We start from the raw sequence: 15,656 nt of genomic DNA, 5'->3' as shown, positions 1-15,656 counted from the left end.
TGCTTATACCTTGGGCTATCTCTGTAGCTGCCTCACAAATTTCTCTAGATGAGGAGTTGGTTGTTCTGGTACCAAAGAAAATTATCCCATCAGACATCAACGACTGCAGACCTGACATCCCAAATCATTAAGGTCCTGGAGAGATTCCTGTTGCCCCACCTGAGTCTGACTGAAGACACTTTGTTTTCCTAAGACAGTCTCTTGAAGAGGATGGTCAGGATTGTCTATAATTTTCTTGATTTTATCAAGATCCATGATATGTGCTTGTCTGCTTACTGCCAACAGCCATCAAGATCTACTATAACTCTTTGAATTAATATGAGTTCCAACAACATTTAATTTTTCTTTGGCATTAATAAAGTATTTTTGAATTGAATTTGAACTCCAGTTCTCAAATGCCACTGTCCTGCAAAATTTGGATCCAATCCTGCTCTAACACATGAATCAAAATCCTGAATGTAAGTCCTGCAAAGGTCTGATAACTATTCATTTGATTCAGGAGTGTTGGATGCATCCAAAAATCCAGAACAGTGGCACTTGAGGACTGGAGTCAACAATCACCTGGATATATGACCAGCTGGTCCTAACAGACCTGCAGGTGTGATATAACTTGCTGTGACACCTGTTGAGCTGTTGAGTTAAACGGACTGGAACACAAACCTGCACTATCTTTTTGCAGGTTCTGGTCCAGTTAGAAACAACAATAGTACTAAATAAAACTCCTCCTTAACAGGGAGGAGTTCACTGTCACCACCTTAGCACTGCTCGCTGCTTCCTCAGTGTTTAGATTTCATTTTTTCACATTTAATTTTGTTGTGGTGCAGGAAGGTTTAAGGTAAGACAAAAGATTATTTGATGCTTTCCTTGTCTTTTACAGGTTTATTTTTTTGTAATTCTCCTTATTCAAGTTATTTACACTCAGTATAAACCAAGCAGGGAATTAAAGTCAGTTTGGATTTTGTATTGGCTGCTTTATGCAGAACAAAAATAATTATTTTGTTTATTGACACTAAAGTAATGAATATTTTTGAAGAGTACTTTGATATTGGATTATTCATGGAGGTATTTCCTTTAAAATTCTCAAACTTACTTTGAGTTTCAATTTCTTGTGAAGCTACTTTGATTGATTTGTGGAACTGAGATCACGGTGCCAGTAATTTCTTTTAGATGTAATAATAATGATTATTTAATTTCCCTTTGGGGTCAATAAAGTATTTTTGACAGAAAAAATCTACAATTACAAAACTTCTATAAATCCTTTCTCTCTGACTTCAGCTTCAGTTACAAAGCACAAATACTTTTGGACCAAAAATACCTCCATATAAAACTGTGTCATGAATGACCTACAACAAACATACAGTATCAGCCGACTTCTATTTTCCATTGCCATTTCAATGTTTACATCACACATTGCTGTTGAATGAAGGCACAAACTGATGCATCCATGAAAAAATGAAAGCAAATGGTTAAGAGTAAAGACTTTATTCATTATTTCCTTGCACAATTTTCTGAGGGCATTTTTCTAACTTATTTGTTGTTGGCTGTGTTGTACAATATAGAAACACTGTTTTTAAAATTGTACATTACTACCAGAAGTGGTAACTAGTTACATAACTTTTTGGAAAAATGTAGTTCTATACCACTTTTCATTTTTACTTGAGTAATATTATAAAGTTGTTTTGCTACTCTTACTTGAGAAAATTTTATGACTCCTTAATTTCATTGAGTGAAGAATAGACTGAATTGTGTTAAATGCACTGGAGAAATCAAAGAACATGATCCTCACAGTGCTGCCTGCTTTGTCCAGCTGACCGATCTGTGATTGTTGACCTGAATTTGAAACATGGATTCATCTGATGACAAAGAAGAGGAAGTTCATTGCTCTGAAACGACTTTATGCAAGGAACAAGAGGGCAAGAGGTGAGACGTCACATGTCTTCATGTCTGTGAAAAGTCACAGACATTACATGCATTACTTTGTCTATATGGAAAATGGTGTGCAAGGTCACTATTATTTTTACCTCTGTAAATTAAAATTATTGCTATAATTATAAATTATGTTAATTAACTCGAGAAGATTGTTTCTGACAGCAAATGAGATAGATGTCTGACTGGCATTTACGTTTTCATCCACAGGAAACAACAGAAACAAGAACCCGATCCAAGCTGTCTGTCCTTCAAAAGCAGCTGCTCAAAAGATGCAATTATTTATCTTAATATAGATCAACCTTCAGATGCAAAGAGGTGAACTTCATGGAAATTTTCTCTGTAATATAAGTCCCACTGGAATGTTATTTAAAATTTCTTGTTGTTAGAGGTGGAAAATTATAGAATTGTATTTTGTTATGAAACCAACTTATTTCAAATCCATCATGGAGTTAAAGGGAAATGAAAGATAAAAAAATGAAAAATAAATGTTCTGTGCCCAAGGGTTCCCCTACAAAGTTCCTTCAGAGGGTTTTATGAAAAACACATATGTTGTAATAAATTAATACAAGCGTCATTAATGCTCAGTGTGACCATCTGCTGCCATCGGACTCTTTCCAGACTAAATATTAATTTAGAATTAAAAATGCAAGTTCCTAACAATTGGAATATATTAAACAACAATTATTGCTCTCTAAGCTCTTTTGATAAATCAATATTGCATACAAAATGATATGATGATCACAATATATTTGAGATACATGTTGTGAGCTCAGTTTTATAAATTTATAGGTGTTAAGAAACTCCTTCCAGAAAACCATCCATTTTAAATATTTCTATGTGTCGATTGGAAAACTGGAAGATAGAAATATTTAAAAACAACTGAAGTCCTGTCAGAAACACGTCAGCTTAAAGTATCTTGTTTAGCAACATGGTATCAGGATCATTAACCACTTATTATCCTTGGGAGTTTACATGTTTGAAAGTTCAGTATTGTCTCTCTTATGTAACATATTGAAAAATGAAATGTAAATACATCTGTTGACTAAACTGCTAAATACAGTTAGCTACATGACAGTCGTCTTATAGAGAACTCATGATCATATATAGGTGTTAGTGATCTCTACTTAGTTTGTCCTGGAATCTTTGGAAGTTAATTCTCAGTGACTTCTCCTTATACTTAGACTTAGACTTGACCAGAGCTCTGAAGTTGGTCAACCTCCCCATGAGTATCAAAAGCAACTGGGCTCCATATTTATGGTCTGTATTCCATAGACACTACATTTTCATTTCTTTTGTTAGTTCTGTGATGCACTTTGTAGATGTGACTTGTGACTTGATTGTCAGATTTGTTATTTAAGTCTTATTTTGTTTCAGGAACTGGAGAAAAAGATTGTGATGTTTGTAAAGGACGAGCTGAAGGAGATCCAAAAGGTCTTGTGTTCAGATTACCCCAAATGTTCACAGGGTCTGGAAGAGGATGAAGAGATGTCTGGAAATGAACATGAAAAGCAGAGCAGCCGCAGAAGCAGCAGTAGAGAGGCCTTTTAAAGATCACTGTTGACTTCTTGAGAATGATGAATCTGGATGACCTGGCTGACCTTCTGCAGAGCAGTAAGAAATATACTTTTCTACAGAAATAATAAATCTATCAACATTTTTAAAATGCTCGAAGAAAAGGGAGGGAGAGGGTAAAAATTAATTCTTATTTTTTCTTAGATGAATGTCAGATTTCTTCATTCTTTGTTTCTAATGCCTTTTTTATATAGATATTGTTTAAATACAAGGGTTTCTTTCATGATTTATTTGGGGGAGGAGGGGTAATTCTACACTTTTCCCAGATGGGGAGGGTCTGGAATTTATGCCTATGCACTTGATCATCAGGGAAATAACAGCCGAAACTGCAGTAAAGGTTTTGCTTATAGGTACCTGCCTGGAAACGTTTTAAGCATCAACAATGCAAAAACACCACAAAATACACAATAAAATAGGATAAAATAGTGTGTCCTAAGCTAATGTATCTCTCCCAAGACACGACCTCTTACTTGAATCAAAATCAGGGATGATATTTTGAGCATCATACATCTAAATAGTAGGCTAGATTATACTTTAGAGTGCTTTTTGTTTGTCTCCAAAATGCACGGTAGGGAGATTCAGTAATATTTTTAATAAAACTTTTAGTAATTGCATATTATTTTTCTTGAACTCAGTGTCAAGGACAAATGCTTTTTAAGTGTGATGTATGAAAGCAAAGCAGTAAACCACTCTTAAATTATATTTTTTTCTTTATCTTTTAGAATCATTCATCACCTGTCGACAAAAACTAAAGTCTAACCTGAAGAAGAAGTTCCAGTTTGTGTTTGAAGGAATCGCAAAACCAGGAAGTCCGACCTTTCTGAATCAGATCTACACAGAACTCTACATCACAGAGGGAAACTCTCAAGAGGTCAATGATGAACATGAGGTCAGACAGATTGAATCATTGTCCTGGAAACCAGACAGACCAGAAACAAAAATTAGACATGAAGACATATTTAAACCCTCACCTGAAAGAGATGAACCAATCAGAACAGTGATGACAAAGGGAGTTGCTGGCATTGGGAAAACAATCCTGACTCAGAAATTCACTCTGGACTGGGCAGAAGACCAAACCAACCAGGACATCCAGTTCACTTTTCCGTTCACATTCAGAGAACTGAATCTGTTAAAAAATGAACAGTTCAGCTTAGCAGAGCTTGTTTACCACTTCTTTAGAGAAATCAGAGGAATCTTCAGATTTGAAGAGTTAAAGGTTGTGTTCATCTTTGATGGCTTAGATGAAAGTCAACTTCCACTGGACTTCCACAACAATGAGATCCTGACAGATGTAACAAAGTCCACCTCAGTGGATATTCTTCTGACAAACCTCATCAGAGGGAAACTGCTTCCCAAAGCTAAACTCTGGATAACCACACGACCTGCAGCAGCCAATCGGATCCCTGCTGAGTGTGTTGGCATGATGACAGAGATCAGAGGATTCACTGACCCACAGAAGGACGAGTACTTCACTAAAAGGTTTAGAATGGAGAAGCAGGCCAGATTGGTAATCTCCCACGTAAAGAAATCCAGAAGCCTCCACATCATGTGCCACATCCCAATCTTCTGCTGGATCACTTCTACAGTTGTGGAAGACATGATGAACAAGAAAGATGGAGAAGATCTGCCAAAGAGCTTGACTGAGATGTACATCCACTTCCTGGTGGTACAGATCAAACTGAAGGTCATGAAGTACGATGGAGGAGCTGAGACAGATTCAATATGGAGTCCAGAGAGCCGGAAGATGATCGAGTCTCTGGGAAAACTGGCTTTTGAACAGCTGCTGAAAAGAAACCTGATCTTCTATGAATCAGAGCTGGCAGAGTGTGGCATCGATATCAGAGCAGCTTCAGTGTGTTCAGGAGTGTTCACACAGATCTTCAGAGAAGAGAGAGGGCTGTACCAGAAGAAAGTGTTCTGCTTCGTCCACCTGAGTGTTCAGGAGTTTCTGGCTGCTCTTCATGTTCACCTGACCTTCATGGAATCTGGAGTCAATCTGTTGGAAATGAAATCCAAGGATTTAGAAAAACAAAACCACGAATCTTCAGAGACAGACATTTACAAGAGTGCTGTGGACATGGCCCTAGAGAGTCCAGATGGACACCTGGACTTGTTCCTCCGCTTCCTACTTGGTCTTTCACTGGAGACCAATAGGCATCACTTAGGAGGCCTTGTGAGACAGACAGAAGAAAGCTTGACAGCTAATAAAGACACAGTCCAGTACATCAAGGAGAAGTTGAATAACAATAATGTGTTGAGAAAAGCATCAATCTGTTTCACTGTCTAAGTGAACTAAATGATCAGTCTCTGGTGGAGGAAATCCAACAATCTCTACTAACAGGAAGTCTTTCCGCACACCAGCTGTCTCCTGTTCAGTGGTCAGCTCTGCACTTCATCCTACTTTCATCAGACAAAGGTCTGGAGACATTTGACCTGAAGAAATACTGTGCTACAGAGGAAGATCTCCTCAGGCTGCTGCCAATAGTCAAAATCATTAGTAAAGCTATGTAAGTAAAGATGCAGGTGGTTTTATAAAACTATGTAACAAATAAAACAATCAGATAATTACTTTGTACTCCTTCTGTCCTTTCAGACTGAGTGGGTGTAACCTCTCAGAGAGAAGCTGTGAAGCTCTGTCCTCATTGCTCAGCTCAACACCCTCTAGTCTCAGAGATCTGGACCTGAGTAACAACGACCTGACAGATTCAGGAGTGAAGCTGCTGTGCAATGGACTGATGAGTCCTAACTGTGAACTGGAGATTCTGAGGTGAGATGCATTTAAATTCTTCTATTATTATATTTACTAAATTTCTGAACATGTCTAAAACGTGTTTTCAGTTTTCTGGAAAGAAGAGCAAAACCTCTTGAACAAATGTTCTGAATCCAGGTCATCTGGACCACCAACCTGCATATTTCAGATGTATTTCTGCTCCAGAACATCTGATTCAAAACCCAGTCAAATACATGGATTTAAAACGGTGGAGTTAGTGCAACTGACTGATCTTGTTATAAGTTAAATAATCTGCCAATGGAACAAGTACTTTTTAAAAATCAATATTAAAGAATTATTTGCTTAAAACAAGCCTCTATATCTTGCTTACAAGTTACTTTTAACTTAATTTGTCTTATTTCAAGTGTAGTAAAATATTTGCACTAGAAACCAGACCAAAAATATTTGGTAAGATTTTGTGTTTTGCAGTGCAAAGTCTTCTGCAGACTGCTGCTTACAGACCTGCTGCTCTATCTTTCTTAACATGTCATCTAATTATTCCTGCTGAAAACAAGTTCTAACATGTGCTTCACATTGAGAATATAGGTGAGTGTTCCAACAGTATTGTATGTTTGTGTCTGCAGGCTTTCAGGCTGCCTGATCACAGAGGAAGGCTGTGCTGCTCTGGTTTCAGCTCTGACTGTGAACCTGTCTCACCTGAAGGAGCTGGACCTCAGCTACAATAATCCAGGAGACGCAGGAAAGGAGAGTCTAGCAGCTCTACTAAAGAATCAAAGCTTCAAACTGGACTCTCTAAGGTGAGAAAATATTTTCTACAGCCACACAGTGATACTCAGGATAATATACTCAAGACTATCGAGGAACAATAATCCTCGGCGAGGGAGGAGGAGATCTGGACAAATCAATGTGAATATGAGTGTTGGTAGGTAAACCCAGATTCCTCAACCAGCCTCAGACTAAGAAATGCTGGTTTATTTCAATCAGCAAGGACTTTTGGTGCATCATGGAAAATCAAGCTAAGACAGAGACACAATAAATTTCCCATATCAGTGCAAACAATGTTGAACAGTGGTAATTTTAAGTTAATTTCCCTTCAACTTTAACAAACATAAAGTAGAAAGACATGTTTTTATTTATCCATCATAACTGATATGACTTAAAAATATAAATCTAAACACTGAAGTGTGGTTTCCAATTAGCTCTAGTCTATTCTAATACATGAATGTGCTTTGATCTAAGAATAAAAAATAAAAATAAAATAAATGTATGTTATTCTTAGTCTACTGTTGGAATTTGCACTTTGTTCCCAGTCTATTTTATTCATGCATCGTATGGGGCAGAATGAGAGCAATAACACAAAGGAGAGACAAATACTGTTAACTCTGAACAAAACTAACAGAAATATTAGACGTAGTGACAGATGGACTGAAGAACTCTTAGAAAAACTCAATAAAGTCTAAATTAGGGTGTCCATTTGTATCTTGAAAAATACTGAAACCATCAAAACTCCTTCTTTCTAACAGCATGGAGCCTGCAGGAGAAAGATGGCTGACACCAGGTCTGAGGAAGTGTAAGTGCATTTTGACCTATTTACAGATGTTCACCTTTGTGTCAGTGAATTCAGAAAGTTATACATCAGTAACTGCATTGTGTTTGTTCTGTCCTTCAGATTCCTGTCCACTAACAGTTGAAAGAAACACTGTTAACAGATTCCTCAAACTGTCTGACGAAAACAGGAAAGTGTCACTTGTGAAAGAAGAGCAGTCATATCCTGATCATCCAGACAGATTTGATCTCTGTCAGCTGCTATGCACCAATCGTTTGACTGGTCGCTGTTACTGGGAATTAGAGTGGAGTGGGAAAATCTATGCATCACTGAGTTACAAGGGAATCAATAGAAAAGGAGTTAATGACGATTCCTGGTTCGGATTTAATGATAAATCCTGGAGTCTAATCTGCTCAGATGATGGTTACACTGTTTGGCACAATGGAAAAAAAGCCTTCATCCCTGTCCCCACTTTCTCCTCCTCCTCCTCCTCCTCCTTTGCCTCTGGCAGAGTGGCCGTGTTTGTGGACTGTCCTGCTGGGACTCTGTCCTTCTACAGAGTCTCCTCAGAGACACTGATCCACATCTACACCTTCAACACCAAATTCACTGAAACTCTTTATCCTGGATTTGCATGCAGGGATCATTCTTGGGGGTCTTGGTTTTTGATTTAGAGTAATCTTTTCTAAGTTAGAGAAAATCTAACTTTACATGTGTTTCATCCAAGATATGGTTTTAGATGAAAATTCTTTGTAAAACTGAGTTTAAACAGCATAAATAATCACAAAGTGCTTCACAATAAACACTGTAGTCTGCAGGAACTCCAGTATCAACCTCCTGTTGTATTGCCGATGCTCTCACGTCTTTCCTGCACCTGTCCACCAGACCGAAATCTGACTTTCTAGACAGGGGGTCATTGTCACTTCCTATTTTGGCTAGGACTTCCTGCAGGATTTAGAACATGTCTTGTGTGTTTGTCAAGATTTAGAGGATACAGTTTCAATCTTATGTTGGAGGAGCCACCCAATAATCTTCAGTTTTTTCTGAGTTGGCGGGGCTTAAGTGATGTCATTAAACTACCACACCAATATGTGAAGCGGTGAAGCTCCTTGATGATGCACAAAAAATCTGGTGCAGATCGGATGATGTATCATGGAGATATAACTGTTGGAATAATTCAGGGAGTCAACTTTTAATGTAAACCTAATGGCCTCTTAAGACGTTACTAAAGGTCATTTATTTATTTGGTGCAAATTGGATGATGCATGTGTGATTTAGAGCCAACTGTATGTAAACTTCATGGGATTATAATTCGTCATTCTATCACAGCAACATGCTGCAGCCATAGCTGAGAGAAGGATTCAGCATCTTGTTCTGTTGTTGGACTCAGGTCTAAATTTTTATGAATCAAACAGTAAAATTATGACCACCAGAGGAAAACGGGTAACTTCCTGTTCAAAGGAGGCGGGGCTAATGTGATGTCACATAATGACCATGTAAATGTGATCAATGCTGGTCTGTTATGACACATAGAAAGTCTGAAGCAGCTGTGAGCTTGTGTGTGGAAGTGATTCCATCTTGACATTTAAGTTTCTGAAGAGTTGCACAGAGACTGTAGCATAATGGCAGTAGCTAATGTAACTTGTACTATTTACTGAAGTCTTTTTATAACTGGGTAGTCCTAGGAGTGACAGACGTATACCTACAATCATATTGTCATCCATCCATCCATCTTCTTGACACCCTTGTCCCTCAGTGGGGTCGGGAGGGTTGCTGGTGCCCATCTCCAGCTAACGTTCCGGGCGAGAGGCGGGGTCACCCTGGACAGGTTGCCAGTCTGTCGCAGGCATATTGTCAAAATACTGAAATTAATATTTAAAAACTTTTATCATGTCTTTTATTGTAACTTTACTAAACACAAAATATTGAAATCAAAAGTTGAATATGTGTCACCTATTCCTCCTTCTAGGTACTGGATGTAGTTTTTGTATTTTCTCTCTTGATTACATTTTGGCATGCTATCAAAAACATTGATGTCACTAGGTTTGTGTTTTGGTTCTTCTTATGCCTAGTCCCACTTATGTCAATGATAAGAGGTACTTTTAAATACCACAAAATAAAAAAACAAATTACATACTTACCTCTTTACACCATAAGTCAGTGTTTCTCAACCCTGGTCCTCAAGGCACGCTGACCTGCATGTTTTAGGCATTTCCTTGCTTCAGCCCAGCTGATTTCAATCAATGACTGATTAACAGGCGGGTTTTTTTTTTCTAAAATGCACTCAGTTGAGTCAGGCACATTAAATTAGGGAAAACTCTAAGACACCTAGGACAGTGTGCCTTGAGGACCAGGGTTGGGGAACCCTGCCATAAGTTGTCACAGTAGTTTAGACTTTTTGCTTAATGCCAAAAAACTAAATCAAAGAAAAGATTGTCAGTGTTTCTTTTGATCATCTCCTATATTAGGTTGCATACATACAGTCATGGAAGACATTTGAAACACAAAGTCTGCTGTATTTTCATTGCTCAAACACAACATGCTAATTTTCTGAAGATACTCAGTTGCACATTCCTCAGTTTTAAATAACTGTCAATATTGTACAACATGTTGCCTTTATTTGTTTATATTTTATCTCCGTGAATCTACGTGCTTCGATTGTTTCATTTTTAATTAGAGACCTATCAGTTCTCTAATTAAATGGTTGTGAATTATTAATTGTAGAGGACACAAAAATTAACAACAAACCTGAAGAAAACGATGGTGGTATTTCATCCATGGCCGTTTGTCTGCATAGGTCTAAAAGTTACAGTTAATTGCATTTTGTCTTTAATTTACACAACTATTCCAGTTATTTGTAATTGTGTATGTCTGGATAGTAAAAAAAGAAAAGAAAAGTGTTTGCATATATATAATGTAACATGTTTGTTTTAAATAATTCTGACAGGGATGGAGTTTTTGAGGTTGCAAACGAACCAACAGGTACACGGTGACGTGGCATCTTGCTTTCTATTTCTCTTCAGACAGAACACAAGCAGGTCCAGACTCAGAGAGACAAGAAGGACGCAACTCAAACGTAAATACTATGGAGAACAGGAGAGCGGAATAACTAATGAGCAGACACAAAAGGGTTAAATTAACAGGGAGCACTGGAGACTATTTGGATCAAAATAAATTCTGACATCTGACAGAAAGCACACATGAAAAAAACCCACACTGACATCATGACAAATTCCTTCTGTAACTTCCACATTAGTAACTGTTATTTATCTACATTTATGTGCTATAAGCTATAACTTATAACTGATTACTTTTCACTTGGAGCAGAAGAAGAGGAACATAGCTGACATGATGGTGAATGATGAGAACTGTCAGAACAATTGGATCTCCTTCAGGAGGAAGCAGCTACCAGCAGAGATGGCAGAGCTTCATGGAGAGGGTTGAGACAAACAGAAGAAACATAAACACTGTTGTGTCTTAATGAATAAAGTGTCTTTTTTCATACTCACTCTTCACATTATTGTACATACTGTAGTTTGTGTCAAGGTCCTAATACAATCCTCCCAAAATGTGAGGAGCTTTAGACAGAGTGAAAATAACATTATATAAATATGTTGTGGTGGGATGGTGTTCCACCCTCCTCCACTCTGTGCACCGGGCACCGTTGATTGGTGGGCGGGGCGAATGCATTTATAGTTGGGCGGGCCGCTGCAGGGTGCGTCATCCTTGTTGCTCCCACTGTTGCTACGGTAAGCGGCTATATGTCGGCTTGTGGGTTTGGTCGACTCGTCTGTGATCGGCGTTAGAGCATGTAAACCATCCAGCTGTACTTCTGTTCGGTTATCTTCATTAAAGGAAGATTCACATTATCCCGCACCTTTACAATCCATCCGTGGTCCCCGTTATCAATATCTAAAATGAATTACTATCTGAAATACACATTTCAGATATCTTAAATTATGACAAGTCATAAAGTAAATTCAAGATATCTTGATTTTGGTTTTGACTAGTCATAATTGTAATTAAAGATATCTCTAATGACTCCATAATTCAAGATGTCTTCATTTTATTTTTGGATAGGAGATATGTAGTTTTGACTAGCAAAAACTAAATTCTAGATATATTAAAAGCAAATAATAACTAGACAAAACTAAATTCAAGATATCTCTAAATGAATTAGAGATATCTTGAATTACACAGCTTTTCTATTTAAGATATCTTAAATTTCGACTAGTCAGAATGACATTGCTGATACCTTGAATATGTATTCTGTCTAGTCAAAACGTCCCTGACTTACGTAGCAATTTGAAAGTTTAATAAAACAATGAAAAATAGAGAAAACGAGAAAAGATGTTTGAAAATGCGCTACTTTCATGTTGAAATGGTTTGACAAAAGCAATTTTACCTTTTCAAAGCTGTTTTTAAGTGCATTAATCGGTTCGTCGAAAATGAGTTAACAGGAAATTATTTGCAGATATCAGAAGCAGTCTTATAGTTTTTGAAGTTTTGCTATCTCCGCATTTCCATCATTGTCGAGTGATTTCTAATTTGTGTGCAGGAAACATAAAATTCTGCAGGCAACTGTTTGGACATCATAAAAGGGCTTCCACGTCATTCTTAATTCAGATATCTAAAATTGTAATTTTGACTAGTTATAATTGTGTTGAAGATATCTTAAATCGTAATTACGGATATGTGTCCCGTGAAATGACAGATCCAGTGACGTCATTTGAGATATCTTGAAAGGAATTTTGACTTGTTAAAAAGAAATTGAAGATATCTTGACTTATTATTGTTACTAGTCAGAATGTAAATACAGATATCTTAAATTACCATTCCGGATAGTCAAAATGTAGTTTTGTCTTGTCAAAATGCATGTTTAGATATCTGGAATGTAATTACAGATAGGCCGAATTTATGTTAAAACAGCTTGCCACTGCCACAAAAAAAAAAAAAAAAAAAAAAACAGTTGTACAAAAGTCATATTATAAATCCTCCAACATATTTTTGCTTAATTAACTAAATGTAAAAACTAAACCCACCATAATACACTGGGGGAAACACTGACACTGGAGTGTTAGTGATACTGGAGATGTATCTCCAGTGTCACAGGAGTGTCACTCCAGGATAACTGAGAAGACAACTGAAAATATATTTAAAATTGTAAATCAGTGATTCTTGAGAATGGGGACAAAACAGGTCCTATGGATAAAGCACAAAATTTGAATAAACTATACACAAAATATTATTTTTTCAAATATTTGAGTAAACTAACCTGGGGTCATGTGAGCACAACAATGTATATTTTCCAGGTATTTGCTGAATATTTTTTTATTTTAAACATTGTAGTCAGTGGATGATGCCTGTAAAAGCCCTTGTCCAGGAGCAGAACTCGATACATTATAATAGTTTCAAATAATTAAAGATGTACTAAAATTATATATTATGACAATTAAGTATAAGTAGTTGTATAAATAATTATAAAGGTATCAATAAATTTAATTAAAAATAATTTTTATACATTTTCCAACTCCATTGAAATTTGTCCCTAGTTTTTGTCTACACCAGTGGTTCTTAACCTTTTTTGAGGTACCGAACCCCCCAGTTTCATATGCGCATTCACCGAACCCTTTTTATCGGAATCACTGGTCTACACCGTCGGAAATGAAAAGAATGTAAAAAAAAAAAAAAAAAAAAAAATCAGGCATTATTGAGGGGCACCAGAACTTCTGAGGACCCCACGACCACTTCCCTTCTCTTTTTTTTTTTTTTTTTTTTTTTTTTTTTAACTTTATTAAAGTTAAATTAGTATACATCAAAATAACATAGTGAAGTATACAACACAACAGTAAACAGAACAGCCAGGGGTGGTTAGATAAGAACATGCAAAGACGTACAAATTGAAATTGTCCTTAAAGCCTTTTCATTTGTAGATTCTGCTATTGATTTGATATATAGTTCCATATCTTTAATGAAAAGAGAGAAACAAAGTGTTTTATTAGCAAATTTGCATTTATGAATGTAAAATTTAGCAAAGAGTATTAGCAGGTTTATTATAAAGAAATGTTTAGCATCCTTTCTATGGAATCTATAGAAACAAAATAAAACATTTTCCCAGCATAAGGAAAAATTCTGTAAAATATGGTCATTAATAAACCTGCTAAATTCTGACCAGAACCTTTGTGTAAAAGAGCAGAGCCAAAAGAGATGCGTAACAGTTTCTGGATGGCCCTCACAGAAACTGCAATTAGTGTTTATGTCTCTCTTAAATTTTATCATATAGTGCTTAGCAGGGTAAATTCTATGGAGAATTTTAAATGACACTTCCTTCACCTTGTTTATAATTAAGTATTTATGGGGGATCATCCAAACTGTTTTCCAGTGAATATCTGGGATATAACGGCTCCAGTAAATTGTTATAGCTGGGCGAGAAACAATCATTTCTTGGAACAATCTGCGTATTTTCTCATTGCTTTTCTTAAATTCCAGTGAAAAGCAGATTTTACCCAGAGATGATTCGGCTGGATCAGGGATACCAGGTGGAACAGACAGACTATAATTAGTGTTTTTAAATAACATTAAGGTGCCCAAAGGTATAGCATTGATCACCATTGAAAATTCCTGCAAACTAATTGGAAAATTATATATTGAGCAAAATTCATCATAATTGATTAATCGTCCTTCCTTATTAATCAGCTGAGCCACCAGTAGAATCCCATTTTGAACCCACGTTTCAAGATAGAGTGACCTATTTTTAAATAAAATATCTCTGTTGTTCCAGATGAGGTATTTGTGAGGTGAGAAGTTATGTTTATAGATGAGCATCCACGCTAAGAGCACCTGCTTATGGAAAGATGAGAGTTTTACAGGAAGTTTCTCAACATTGTAATTACTACTTAAGATGAGGTTGAAGCCACCAAAGCGCGAGAAAATGTGATCTGGTATGAAGTTCCAGACAGAGGTTGGATTCTTCAGGAAGTGTTTAGCCCATTTAATTTTGAATGTGTTATGACCACTTCCCTTCTCTTCCTTTGCTTAGAGGGCTAGTTAGCTCTGGTTAGCTTAAGTTATTCTTTAGTTTTTTCTTTTTATTCCTAAGTCGTTTGTCACAACCATGATGTGTCAACACCATAACTGACAATTTACAAAACTTTTATGAAATTTTGTGAAATAAAAGCTTAATTTTGGTATAATGTAAAGATTTCATGGACCTGATTAGCTACAACATGGCCTCCTTCAGAATAACATCATATAAATTGAGGTCGTTTGGCTTTTTGTCAACTCCATCAGAGTTTTTCTGACTCTTTTCAGTGAAATTGTTGTCAAATCTCACTTAAATGTGCAATTCATTTTAATGTATTTGACATAAATTGCATTACTTCATATGTATCAAGTTTTTCATTTTACTCACTAGTTTGTCACCACCTTCAGTTCTGTGTCAACTCCGTCATGCAGGGTCAACTCTGTCAGATGGACTTTTTGTTGTTTTTTGTTTCAAATAATATTCCTTTTGTTTCTTGAGAAGCATTTGTCTGTAAAATGAGTAAATATATCATTAATAGGATCATAAAAATTGATTTTTTATTTATTTTTGTCAGATGACAAGGTTCTGGGTCGGGTCAATTAAAAATTAAATTTTTTTTTAAAAGATGTTGCAACTGGGAGCCTGCACCTTAGCATCTTTACATTTCCAAAACATTATTTGTCATATTTGCATACATAAGGTTGAGAAATAACCCAAAACATTATGGGAAAATTAAAACCCATTTTGTCCCTATTCTCAAGAATCACAGAAATATATTTTCGATTGTCCTTTTTTACTAGTCAGAATATAAAAACAGATATCTTAAATCACCCTTTTGGATAGTCAAAATGTAG

General features: G+C 36.4%; 1 pseudogene across 1 annotated transcript; it reads left to right on the top strand.

Moving 5' to 3' along the window:
- Positions 1–739: 739 nt before the first annotated feature.
- Positions 740–8,706, top strand: LOC108167230 (protein NLRC3-like; annotated as a pseudogene). The gene is made up of 10 exons (XR_014084578.1): positions 740–835; positions 1,808–1,920; positions 2,137–2,244; positions 3,117–3,186; positions 3,304–3,540; positions 4,224–6,008; positions 6,095–6,268; positions 6,856–7,029; positions 7,756–7,802; positions 7,902–8,706. The product of XR_014084578.1 is annotated as a protein NLRC3-like (transcript).
- The last annotated feature ends 6,950 nt before the right edge of the window (positions 8,707–15,656 follow it).

The sequence above is a fragment of the Poecilia reticulata genome, chromosome 18 (genome assembly GCF_904066995.2).
Source record: "Poecilia reticulata chromosome 18, P_reticulata-male-v2, whole genome shotgun sequence".
Taxonomy (NCBI): Eukaryota; Metazoa; Chordata; class Actinopteri; order Cyprinodontiformes; family Poeciliidae; genus Poecilia; species Poecilia reticulata.
This window is presented reverse-complemented; position numbering and strand designations above follow the sequence as displayed.